This window comes from Sorex fumeus, unplaced genomic scaffold, assembly GCF_029834395.1.
Source record: "Sorex fumeus unplaced genomic scaffold, SorFum_2.1 ptg000030l, whole genome shotgun sequence".
Taxonomy (NCBI): domain Eukaryota; kingdom Metazoa; phylum Chordata; class Mammalia; order Eulipotyphla; family Soricidae; genus Sorex; species Sorex fumeus.
The window spans coordinates 14,928,778-14,942,524 of NW_026606087.1; the positions used below are offsets into that span (position 1 = coordinate 14,928,778).

Below are 13,747 nucleotides of genomic sequence, written 5' to 3' on the forward strand. Positions count from 1 at the left end.
CCTGGTGTAGACTCTTATAAAATAATGAGTTCTTCAGTATTTCTGGGGAGACATAAGGGAATATATGGCAGGTGGATCACTATATATTTATATACATACACACATATATAAGAAAGGCTATTAAAATCTTACAAACATAATAGAAGTTAATTTCAAGAACATTAACCTTCAGATATATTTAAATTATAGCCTATCATATTTAATAATCCATTGGAGACTACAGAAGGCAAATCCCAGATTTTCTTGTGGTGATTTGTTATAGTGAAAAATAATCCTCTTTATTTCTGTTGTAAAATGTTCATCCGTACATTATGGGCTGGAGCGATAGCACAGCAGGTAGGGCATTTTCCCTGCACGCTGCTGACCTGGGTTTGATTCCTCCGTCCCTCTCGGAGAACCCGGAAAACTACCACCGAGAGTATTCTGACCACATGGCAGAGCCTGGCAAGCTACCTGGTGTATTTAACATGCCAAAAACAGAACAAGTCTCACAATAGAGACATTACTGGTGCTCTCTTGAGCAAACTGATGAACAATGGCAGGACAGTGCTACAGTGCTATATATTAATAGTGTCAACTAAAAATAATCCCAGTAACCTGCATAGAAGTAACATTTTCAAGATACTGTGGTTATTTAGTTGAGCAAATATGAAAAATAAGATCCCAATAATGTTAAGGAAAAAAATGGGTGAGGATTTGTAATTGGTAGAAAATTTGTGGAAGATAATCAAGAAGATATCCATTTATGAGACTCATCTGCCTTTCATAGTACCCTCTTTCAAGGTTTACTTTTCGTAACTTCTTCAGTAAGACTGTATGCATATACACAAGTATATATGTATCAAATGCCACTGTCCTTATGCTGTGGTAGCTGAATTTATTATTAGACTTTATGTTCTTTTTGGTAGGAATTCCTTGTAGAACAGCGTTGGAAAGCATATGGTGCTGGGTATTTAACTCAGGTGTCAAATACGCTAGACATGTTGTTTACCAAATTTTTTTCCCTTTCACTTAAATTTAAAACTTTATGATTAACCATATAAAGAAATAATTCAAAAGCATGTGATAACAAATGATTTTTTATTTATAAGTAGTTATAAAATTTAGAACTCAAGCATAATATTGCCAAGAATATTTCAAAAGACTAGAAAGGTATTTTTGAGGTTGGATTCTATAAAATTGATTAAAAATTCTATAAAATCTTATAGCTAATAACATAAATAATAATAAAACAATGAACTTCATTTTTAGGATCATAGTATTAGTAATAAAGAGAGTGTCAAATAGTGTTAATTATATTATATATTTTATTGGTGGGTCTAATGAAGTTGGAGAAGAAAGAAAGAAAGAAAGAAAGAGAGAAAGAAAGAGAGAGAGAAAGAAAAGAAGGAAAGAAAGAGAGAAAGAAAGAGGGAAAGGGGGAGGAAAGGAGGCAGGAAGGCAGGAAGGCAGGAAGGCAGGAAGGCAGGAAGGCAGGAAGGCAGGAAGGCAGGAAGGAAGGAAGGAAGGAAGGAAGGAAGGGAGGGAGGGAGGGAGGGAAGGAGGGAGGAGGGATGGGGACAATAGGCTGGAGCACTAGTAAGTACAGGACTTTAAGACATACTTATTGCATCATCAGTTCTTAATGTTTTACCATTAGTCCTATTTGACAGGTCTCTGGGCTCTTGAGCATATCTTGGAAGCCTACCCCACCAAAGTGGAAAAAAAAGGCACGAATATTAGAATGAGAAAAAATTCCACATTTTCTTGTTTATGAAGTACATGAACAATGCTAGAAAATCAATTTAGATCAAATTAACTTACACTCCGGTATAATAATCAATATTTTTCTATATAATGCTGAAAAAACCTGAAAATCAATTATTTAAAACTTCATTATTTTTGTTTGTTTGGGGGCCACATTCTAACAATGTAAGCTCAGGGCTTACTCCTAACTCTGCACTGAGGCATCATTCCTGGAGGTGCTTGGGGTTGCAAATGTGCTATTTGAGATGCAATTTGGGTCAGTGTGAGCAAGGAAAACACACTACCTGTTATACTATCTCTCCAGCCAAAATTTAAATTTAAATTATTTATTTCTGAAGGAGAAAAAGTCTCAAGAACTTATAAATATGACAATTGTAAAAAGAAAAAACAATGGCAAAGAGCCAAACTGACACCTGGCAAAGGACAATATACAAAGGATGTTAATATTCTCAAAATATTCTCAAAATTAAATGTAAAACATTATACATTAGATTATAAATCTTTAATATTAAATGTACCCCAAAATTGTGGTGCAACAAAATTATCCACAGTCATCCACAACTAAACTTGTAGAAACTTATTCAAGAAAAATGAAAGCATTCATTCACACAAATATTTGTATACAAATTGTATTGGAACTTTATTTTTTATAGTTCTAAAATCACGGTAACAAAGCTAATTATTAATAATTTATAAGACCGGTTAATTCTAAAATTGGTTACATGATTAAAATTCTACTAGTAATAAATATGGATTGATGGATTTTATGGTAAGCTGTATGAAGAACACAAAAACATTACTTGTTACTAAAACATAATATTGTAAATACTTTAGAGCTTATCAGAAACTAATTGCTGAAAATATGTATTTGATGATTGCCTAGAGGTATAAGAGTTTCCAGGGACTGAGAAGGAACACAGAATAATTTTTAAGGTGATAAAGTATATATCTTAATAAGAATGTGAGATATATAGCATATCCATTTTAAAATTTTGAAGGTATGTACATTTAAATGTATAAATTTTTCCTTAGAAATCAAATGTGAGTCTAGAGACAGTAGAGTCAATATATTGTTAAAAATGAATTATATGAATTATAGGAACAATATGAAAATCTGTTTGAACATGTTTAAAATATTCCACAAAATATTCTATACTAAATAGTATAGAATATAAATTTAGACAAAATAAGTCTTCAGCATTTCATAATATAAAATACAGTGTCATTTACTTTAATAAAAAATTCAATCTGGAAACTTAAAATCATTTATTTAATTTAATACTGGAAGATAAGAGTCCTAAAATATAGATACAATATTTGACTCATATTCAGAACATTAAAAATTAAGTCAAAATATTTTCAGTGACTATTGTTTTAAGTGTTATTAGTTCCCAGTACCTTCCTTCTTATCCATAAAAGAAGCTTTTAATTTAAATATCAATCATGGTACATTCTTTATTTGATATCAATTGATGATCAAATTTACTCTGAACAATGAAAAGTTTGACAAGTATGCAGCATCCTAGTGTTTTTTCCTATTATATGTTCTACTATTTCCTCTCAGAAAATTTTTAGTTTTTCATTATTTGTCAAATAATACAGTATTTTCATGTTCTTATAGAATCAAAGGTATTTTGTAACACACACAACTTTTTTTATTCAGTATTGAAATTTAAACTTTATTTTATGAAGTCAGAGGCCGAGGCCTAGTAAACTGGGAATATATTTATAGTATTATCTTTAGAATGCATAATATTCTTCAATACAGATTCATAGTTACCTTTTTTCTGTTTTATTTCAATGAAGTTATCTTTCTTTGTAAACATCAAAATACATTTATACTAAATGCTTTATAAATATTCTCACCCTTTTTCTAAAACAAGTTTACCAGAAAGATGTTGTACTAAATTCACAAACAGTTAGTATTCAGTGGGTCTAAGAAATGTATTTCAAAATAATTTCAACCTAAGTTGAGCTATTAGAATTTAAATGTGTGTTTCTCTCCAAATTAGCAAATTTTATTTGGAGAGTATTGTTTTTCCTAAATGGCAATAGAGGTAGTATATATAAAAGTTAAGATGTTTGCCTGGTATGAGACTGACATCTACAACCCTAGTTTAACCCACTGCACTGCCTATGATTTCCCAAATACTTCCAGGCATGGTCTCTTTGAGCACAGAACCCTGAGCAAATCTGGGGTATTGTGACCCCCACCCCTCAAAAAGAAGGAACATTGAAACCCTGTGAGTACACAAAAACCACAGTACCTAAAATTTAAAAAAATGAAAAGTGCTTGTCTTAGAGGCAGGATGTTGCGTGAGGAAAATTGGGGATATTGTTGGACAGAAGCAGATATTGGAGAAGAAACTGGTGTTAAATTGGTACATACCTGAAGGGCAATCATGAATAACTTTGTATTCATGGTAATTTATCTTAAAAATGTTTAAAAATGAAAATGTGATTATTTAAAGATTAAGAAAATTATGGAAATCATTATATTTAGAAAAATATTATTACTGTTACTGCTTTCAAAATTTGCTGTATGATTGATTTTTAGCAGTCAGACTTTAAAAATGTGTGTGTATGTTTTGTGTGTGCATTCTTTTAGAATAAAAGGAAGAGGTGAACAGTCTGAACATAAAGTACCTAATCAACAACAGTGGGGAAATTTAGATGTGGTCCTAGGACCACACTTAGAGATAAGACAGGCCTTGTCTATCTTGTCTATAAGAAAGCATTGTAGATTTGAACAGAACAATGAAAATATGTTGAATCTTTGTACAGTGTATAAAAATAAAGGTAAAAAATTTCAGGAGCATGATTGACTAAGAAAGGAAATTGTAACTAAAAGATGAAAAATGGAACTGAAGCTATTGCACAGCCTAAGTAACAGGCTTGCCTTGCATGCAGCCAATCCAGCTTTGATGGAAACACCTTACATGGTTCCCCCAACTCTGCCGGGAATGATCCTTGAGCACAGAGCCAGGAGTAAGCCTTGAGCATGGTGTAGACACAAAAACACACAAAAATTAGCCTGGCAAGCTACCGAGAGTATTCGATATGCCAGACACAGTAACAACAAAGTCTCCAATGGAGACGTTACTGGGTCCGCTCGAGCAAATCGACGATCAACGGGAGGGCCAATTAAAAACATAAAATAAAATGTAGAAAGTGTGACCTGTAATTTTATCTAAAATGACATCTCCACCACCACCCATGGGCTGAAGCCATAGCACAGCAGTAGGGCATTTGCCTTGCATGCAGCCAACATGGCTGACCTGAGTTTGATTCCTCTGTCCCTCTCGGAGAGCCCGGCAAGCTACCGAGAGTATCTCGCCCACACGGCAAAGCTGGGCAAGCTCCCCGTGACGTGTTCAATATGCCAAACACAGTAACTACAAGTCTCACTATGGAGGCATTAGTGGGCCCACTCGAGCAAATCGATGAACAACGGGAGGTCCTTGACCGTGACAGTGACATCTCCACCCCTATTTCATATTGTGCACAGGATACTAACATATAAGCAAATTTTTAGTGTAATATCAAAGTAAGATTACAGAAAAGAGGAAATTTCAATAATTGAAAGTACTTTAGAAACTCAGAAATACATCAGAAACTTTTGAAGCATCCCGATCAAAACTAAAAAATCAGAGGAAAAGGCAGTTCTTTTGTCTCTGATTCTGACACCACTAGGAACCCCTGATAATATTATCAATATAATAGTTCTAATTTAAGGTTAAATGTAGTTTATATATTCAAACATAAGACATCCTACATCTAATTTCTAAAGCCAACAGACTTAATTGTATTAATTTTTTTGTGCCTGGGTAGGTTTAGTGTCCAAATTCTCGGTAGAGGGCTTTTGATACTCACTGTCATTAACATGACGTTACTCTTAGAGGTGAAGCAGTGCCTCCTTCCTACCCCTCTTCCTTTTCAAAGGTTATAAAGATGACATTTTATTTGAAGGACGTGTCATTTTTATGGTAAACTAGATCTTTCTAGACTGATATTGCTAATTGCAACCCATTCTATGTCAAATCCACTTCTCCCTGTGTTTTTCTTATATCTATACAGAATCCATCTCCTTATTATGATTAAAATATATTTTGCATTCCAGAACACATCCTTTAAACCTAGACAAACACAGATTTATTTTTGTGAATAATAAATAAATTTAGGAGAGTCAAATGATGCATTTTGTTCATTTTTTTTCAGGTCACACCCTATTTTACTCAGTACATACTGCTGGCTTGCACTCAGGGACCACTCCTAGAAATGTTTAGGGAACCATATATGTGGCACCAGGCATCAAAACCAGATTGGCCACATGCAAGACAATCACCCTTCTCATTGTACTATCTCTTCGACCCCCATGAATATTTTTTTAATTCATCTAAAGGTACTGAGATAGTTATAGTACCAAATAATTATGGCTCTTGTATTAATAAAGGAGTATGTTTTGTATGGTGTGCATGAAAAAATACCTTGATTTTGGATTCCTAGTAATAAAAATAATACTGTAATAATCTGACACGTTTACACACTATTGATAAGACTGGTGTTACTGTTTTATTTTCTTAATAAAATATAGCAGCTTATTAATAAACAGCCTAATGATGAAACATGTAATATAAACTCCTGTCATCCAGTTTAAATTGAAATTCATCTAATTGGATTAGAAGTAATTCTGAGTATGCATAATTTTAAAAGTGTATTTTTTACATTTAGTAGAAAACAAATAATAAAACTTTCCATATTCCTTCATTGGCACCCATTTATGAAAAACTATTTTCTTTGAATACATACATAAATTATTTGAATTTCATTCTGCAACCTGGAACAGAAAGTTACATTTGACTCTGTTCAAACACAGTGAAATTCTGGAACTCAAATTCTCATATTTTAATTTTTCAATTGTGAGAAAAGCTATCATTGTTATAGAATCTTGTCCTCAAACACAGAATAATACACATTAAGAAAAAATAAACAACATAATTATTTTGCTTTTCAGAATTCAAAACTTACAACTAAGATACCACAACTATTTTATTTGTTCTGAATATCACCTTGATTTTCGTAGTTCTGAACTCTGATCACTCACCTCTGCTCATATTCACCGTTAAGAACACTGAACAGTGTCTGCTTGTTGCCTTTTTCACTGTCTCTGAAATAAAGGAATACTGGCACTTTTATCTATGATATGTCTATAAGTGTTACTTCCTAATGGTCCTTCAGGAGATTCTTCTCAATGTGCACTCTGCTGTGTTACATCTGTTGTTTTCTTGTTGGAGAGCTCATAAGTAAAAAAATGCAATCTAGCTACCTGCTCTAAGCCAATCTTCTGCCTCTGAGAGCATCACGCAGGCCTTCATATCCAGGGTCACTCAAGACAGACATTTTATGCAGAAGACATAACTCCCCTGAGAAATCTTGGGATAGTCTCCTCAGAGACAAGAGTATTTTAGATCCCAAGTAATTCTAAGTCTGGTAGCTAAAACTTGTACAGATGGCATACAGAAATGCTTTTTATGTTTTTTTTAGGTACATTGATTTTCTATGCATCTTATCTGAATTCTCATATTTTATAAACTTTATTTTTTAATTATTTTATTCATTTCATTTTAGTGGTTACTCATATTTTATTCACATTTCTAGGTTAGCAATTATACTCACTGCTTTATGTTGTTCCATTTTAACTTATATAGTAAGATATTGACAACCAAATTTTTCTTTTTGTTTATATTAAATGATAGTAGAAAGATTAAGAATATTGTTTTGAATAAGTGATTCATTTAAAAAAAACTTTGTTACATAATAGTTGTTTAACTAAGTGTAAGTCACTTTTTTTTCTTTTTTTTTGCTTTTTGGGTCACACCCGGCGGTGCACAGGGGTTACTCCGGGCTCAAGCACCCAGGAATCACTTCTGGCAGTGCTCGGGGGACCATATGGGATGCTGGGAATCGAACCCAGGTCGGTTCTTTTATTCGGTTATTTTATTCTTGAATCAGATGAAATTGTGTGATACATTTTCTAAACAAACTTTATATAAGGATCTGATATTTTTACTATTAGTGTCATATATAACTGCCTGCTAAAAGATGTACTTGTTGGGCCAGAGAGAAAATACATACAATAGGTTGCATGTCTTCCATGAGACTGACTATATTTAGAACTTGGTACCACATATAATATCCTGAGAACTGCCATGGAGTGGTCCCTGATGGAGAGCAAGGAATAAGCCCCAGCGCTGTCTCCCCAAAAAAACAAATATATTTTTGTATTCATTTTAAAGTCCAAATGTTCCTTTTGTAGCACGTGATCACTTGACATCTCGTTAGTCATCGATTTGCTCGAGCAAGCACCAGTATCATCTCCATTCGTCCCTGTCACATGCTAATGTAGCTCAATGGCATCTGCTCGCTCCAGGAACACCAGGAGCCTCAAAACATCTGTTCAGAGTCTTGAAGAAGAAGTCTGACCATCTCATAGGTGGGTGGCCACATGTTCTTTTGTCATCCCATGGAATCCAGTCAGTAACAGATCTAGTCCAGTGGTCATTTCCAAATCGCAATACATGTCCAGCCCATTTGATTTTCGATGCCTTGGCAAACGAGGCAGCATCTCTGATTATTGATTGTTGACGGAGGTCGTAACTCTGGGTTCCTTCTCTAACTTGAGTGAAGCATGATACTCCAAGCATAGCTCTTTCTATTCCTCTTTGGGTGACTCTAATAGCGTTCTCAACCTGTTTTTGTAGGGCTGAGGTCTCTGAGGTGTATGTTAGTGCAGGAAAAACATTGGAGACGAAGAGGTGCCCAGAGACTAAGGTTCTTCATCCTCTTAGCTATTTCTTTGATGCTTTTGAAGGCGTTCCACGGCGCTCTCTTCCTTCTGCACAGCTCAGGTGCCAAGTCGTTTGTCATGTTGTGTTCTCAACCTAGGTACACATAACAACTGCATTCTGAGATGTCCATTCTGTTGTGAGTGATTGAAACATCAGGAACTGGTCAGTTTCTAATGAACATTGTCTTCATGAGATTCAGCTGCAGTCTAAACTTGCCACATTCATGGTTGAAATCAGTCAACATTTGTGCTGCATGGCTAACGTTTGGTGTTATTAGAACAATGACATCAGCAAAGAGGAGGTGGTGTAGTTGCCGACCGTCTATCTTCATTCTAATTTCTTCCCATTCCAGGAGTTTTGTATACAGTTCCTTTTGTATACTTTAATTTATTCGGATGAGAAATAAGCTTATATTTCAACTTTTGAAATGCTATTGAAATCAATATAACAGTAATGTTAATATATAATATTGTATTTTCTTTTATACATTACCTTTAAACTTGAAATACAACACAGTTGCTACTTTATATTAAAGATGCAAATTTAAATAATTTATAATTAAAAAACTATGTCTAACCTAAAGATAGTAGATACACGGAACAGGTAGATTGCTTCATAACTGGAAGCCTGCATTATGAGCAAAGGAGAGAAGGCAGATGAAAAAAGGTATCACTAAGAAAATGATGGTTGGAGGAATTTGTTGGGATGGGAGATGTGTGCAGAAATTAGATAAATGACCAAACATGATGACCTCTCAGTGTCTGTATTGCAAACTATAATGCCCCAAAGTAGAGAAAATGGGGGATAATTTCTGCCATGGAGGCAGGGGGAGGGTGAGAAGGGGAGGTATACCAGGGATATCCATGGTGGGGAATGTGCACTGGTAGAGGGATGGGTGTTTGGTCATTGTGTGACTGTAACCCAAATATGAAAGCTTGTAACTATCCCACAGTGAGTCAATAAAATTGAAAAAAACCTATCTAAATAATAAATATTTTGCAATATGAATCTTCTATTGACTTGACTTTTATACAAGTATATATTAGCATTAATTACTACTGTCCTCCTTTTCTACTACTTGTTTCTGTAACTATATTTTCTTTAAACTGGTATATATCTGTTTAGTTCTGACTCCATATATGACAGAGTTAAGCATTGGTGACACAACATAAAGATTAGCCAGGAGAATGTGAATATAGTGGGGGGCATTTCAGCCAAAATGGTGTGTCATAGACAAAAAGAGAACTGTTGTATAGAAGGCAAGGATTACACGCACACGTCTGCTAAGGGACTTGGGTTAGTTTTCATTAAAAGGACTACTGGAAACAGCATGGAGGATTTTGACATAGAACTGGGCAATGGTTATGATGTCAAACACTGGGTACCAAATCACACATAAGCCATAGATAATACTGATCTTGATATTGGCATGAGAGTCAAGCAAGGCCCTGCGTTCACAGTAGCTATGGAGAATGGTATGATTCCCACAGAAAGGCAACTTAAAATCAGAAATACAAACGGAGTGCTAAAAATAAATGTCCTCACTGATATAGCAAGACCAATTAGAGAAATAACCTTATTGGTAAGAATGGTGCTGTATCAAAGTGGATTGCAGATGGCCATATAGCAGTCATAAGTCATTGCAAAAGGACTGCTGATTCCATATGTGAATCTGTGAATGAAAAACATCTGGATAAGGAAGGCTTTGAAAAAGATCACTGTGAGGTTGTACCAGAAGATCCCAAACATCTTAGGGATGATAGTTATGAAGAGATCCAAGCCAATGGTAGCTTATGTAACCAGCAAGTAAAATATTGATCATTATAGGCTGCTCTTAGCCTGAAATACATAGTGAATAGTCAATTTTCCAGAGTGTATCATGTAAACAGTACTAAATGGAATGCTAGTCCAGATGTGGGGTATTACCAGTCCTGAGATTCCCAGAAACAAGGAGGTAGGGTGGATCTGAGTGTCATTGAGAAAGGACACCGTGCTTGGAAATGCATTAAGATCATGTCTCTTACAAATAGTTATTAGTGAGTCTGAAAGGTTTCATGTCAAATGACAATGATTTAAACCTAAAGATTAAGAACACATACAAATCTTCACTTTTGTTTTCCTCATTTAAATTTTTCAATTAGAAAATCACTGTCTAAAGTGAGGATGTAAGTAGGCAATGAGAAGACTTTGAGAGAATTTCTGGAATGGAATGTGCATAAATTTCACATAATTAATCTTTGTCAATATTTTTATAATTTTGTATCACTACCAAATTCCAAAGGAACAGTAAGAATTGTGATAAATGTTCGTTTACAAAAGAACAGGATGGATATTATACAGACATTAATTCTTCAAACAGTAATTCAAGAAGTATGTCCTTTGTGTCTGTGAAAAATAATTTGAGAAGCAGTCAGTCCAGCTGCCCACATACCAAATTCTGCAGGATGGATATGTCGTTCCCAATGTTCTTACTCCTGATATCCGACATGCCATTTCATTGGTAAAGAAATGAATAGCACCCAGTCCAGACAAGGTCAGAACTGAACACCTGAAGTACCTGCCATCAGTACTCATCACTATGCTGGCTCGGCGCTTCACACACTACCTGACTGAATGCAAGGTTCCATCCCAATGGAAAACCAGCAGGACTGTACTACTTTACAAGAAGAAAAACATCCATGACATTGTTAACTATCACCCAATCTGCCTATAGTCTGTCTTCTACAAGCTGTTCACTCAGTCATCCTGAATAGGATTGGCAGAACACTAGACAACCTTGCGAGCAAGCCAGTTTCTGAAAAGGATTCAGCGCAATTGACCATATCCACATGATAACCAAGCTCATTGAGGTTTCTTTGGAGTTCAAGATGCCGCTCTGTCTAATGTTCACTGATTTGAAGAAGGCCTTTGATTCTCTTGAGACAGAAGTATTCATTAAAGCCCTAGCCAATCAGGGCATTCAAACTCAATATATCAGGATCCTCCATGAGCTGTATTACAGATTCACTACCTGGATCTCACCATTCTACAAAGAAGTGATCATCGATGTCAAGAGAGGGGTTTGGCAGGGTTATACTATTTCACCGAAACTCTTCAGTGCCACCCTCAAGAATGTCATGCAACGACTGGAATGGGAAGGAATGGGAGTGAAGATAGATGGTAGGCAACTACACCACCTCTGCTTCGCTGATGACATTATTCTAATAAAACCAAACATTAGCCAAGCAGTACAAATGCTGGCTGACATTCGACCGTAAGTGTGGAAAGGTCAGGCTAAAGCTGAATCTCACGAAGACAATGTTTATGAGAAAAAGCCTCATTCCTGATGCTCTATTCACTCTTAATGGAACAACCATCCCCGAATGCATCAGTTTTGTGTACCTAGGTCGAGAAGTCAACATGACAAATGACCTCGCATCTGACTTGCGCAGGAGGAAGAGAGCCGCTTGGAATACCTTCAAGAGCGTTGAAGAAATAGCTAAGAGGACAAGGAACCCATGGCTTCAGGCACATCTCTTTGATTCCACTGTTCTTCCTGCATTAACATATGCCTCAGAGACCTGGGCTCTACGAAAATAGGATGAGAGTGCTATTCAGGTCTCCCAAAGAGGAATTGAAAGAGCTATGGTTGGAGTGTCACATTTCACTCAAATGAGAGAAAGAATCCAGAGTTCCGACCTCCGTTGACAGTAAAGAATCAGGGACTCGGTCTCTTTTGCCAAGGAGTCGAAAATCAGATGGGCTGGACACGTAATGAGATTTGGAGATGACCGCTGGACTAGATCTGTTACCACTGGATTCCATGGCACATCAAAAGACTGCATGGCCACTCACCGACCAGATGGTCAGACTTATTCATCAAGACCCTCAACAGATGGTTTGAAGCACTCCGTGTTCCTAGAACAAACAGACACATTGGGCTACACTAGCATGCAACAGGGACAAATGGAGACATTACTGGTGCCTGCTCAAGGAAATCGATGATTAACGGGAAGTCAAGTGATCAAGTGATCAAGTGAAGCAAGGCCAATAGTAGAGCTTACAGGGTGATTCTGGAGTTGGTTCATGGTGGTGACTTCCATTTGTATTGGGAAATGAGGGGAGGTAACCCATTCCAACTCTGAGAAAACCATGAGTTTGTATAACAGAGCCAGTGGTGATTTTGTTGGTGTGGCTCCCATATACTTAACTTTTGGCTGATTAATTTCTTGGTAAACTTGGTCCCAAGTTGTTGGGGTCTGGCCAAAGGCATAGTGGCAAATTTGGGGGATCATGAAGCCTGAAGCCAGCATCAGGTTGCGATGCAATCACCCCGCAGGTACAGGTTGAACTGTTGGCAGCACCATACCCTCATTTTCCCTATTTCATGATACCCACATACAATATACTTTAAGTAAACAAGAAAATTATTTTAGCTAACAGGTAAGATGATCACAATTAAAAAGTAAAAGTAAGCTACAGTTCTGATTTTGCTGTTAAAGGAAAGAAAGTTTACATATGTTTAAGAGTTGAAAACCCTAGCCCCCAAAAGGACAGAGATAGTAAGAGGAAATGTGCTTGCCACAGAGGCAGGAGGTGGGCAGGGTTGGGGGTCAGGACAGGGATCCTGGGAAGATTGGTGGTGGAGAATGGATACTAGTCGAGGGATGGGGACTAGAACAGTGTTTGACTGAAATCCAATCATGATAGTTTCTAAGTCTGTAACTGTATCTCACCGTGATGCATTAAAATAAAAAATAAATAAAGAATAAAAATGAGTTGAAATGATGGGAAAATTGACCTCCCAACTCAAATAATTATATTCTGTAATGACATCAGTAGTTAATTATGTAGAGAAGCAATAAATTAACCAAGTACAAGACATGTGTATAACAATGAAAAATTGTTGTCTGTTATATCATTACCATTTTGTAAACTGACAGTATGTAAAATTTTTTGCAACTACCTAGGGTAATTGATGTCCATTAGTATTCTCATGATCACTATACAATAAATAAAGTGTATTATATACCTGAAATTCCGGCCATGATTTGGAGTCCAGCTGCGATTTGGGGTGACTGGCTCAGGCCGTGCAGGACTAGTGGTGCCAGGATTTGGTCACCTCTCCAAAGTGCATGGTAGGCTAGAGAAGAGGACAGAGGATCCATAGACAC

General features: G+C 36.1%; 1 pseudogene; it reads right to left on the minus strand.

Annotated features, from left to right (window-relative positions):
* Positions 1–9,684: 9,684 nt before the first annotated feature.
* Positions 9,685–13,741, minus strand: LOC130025470 (olfactory receptor 52E2-like; annotated as a pseudogene).
* Positions 13,742–13,747: the final 6 nt, after the last annotated feature.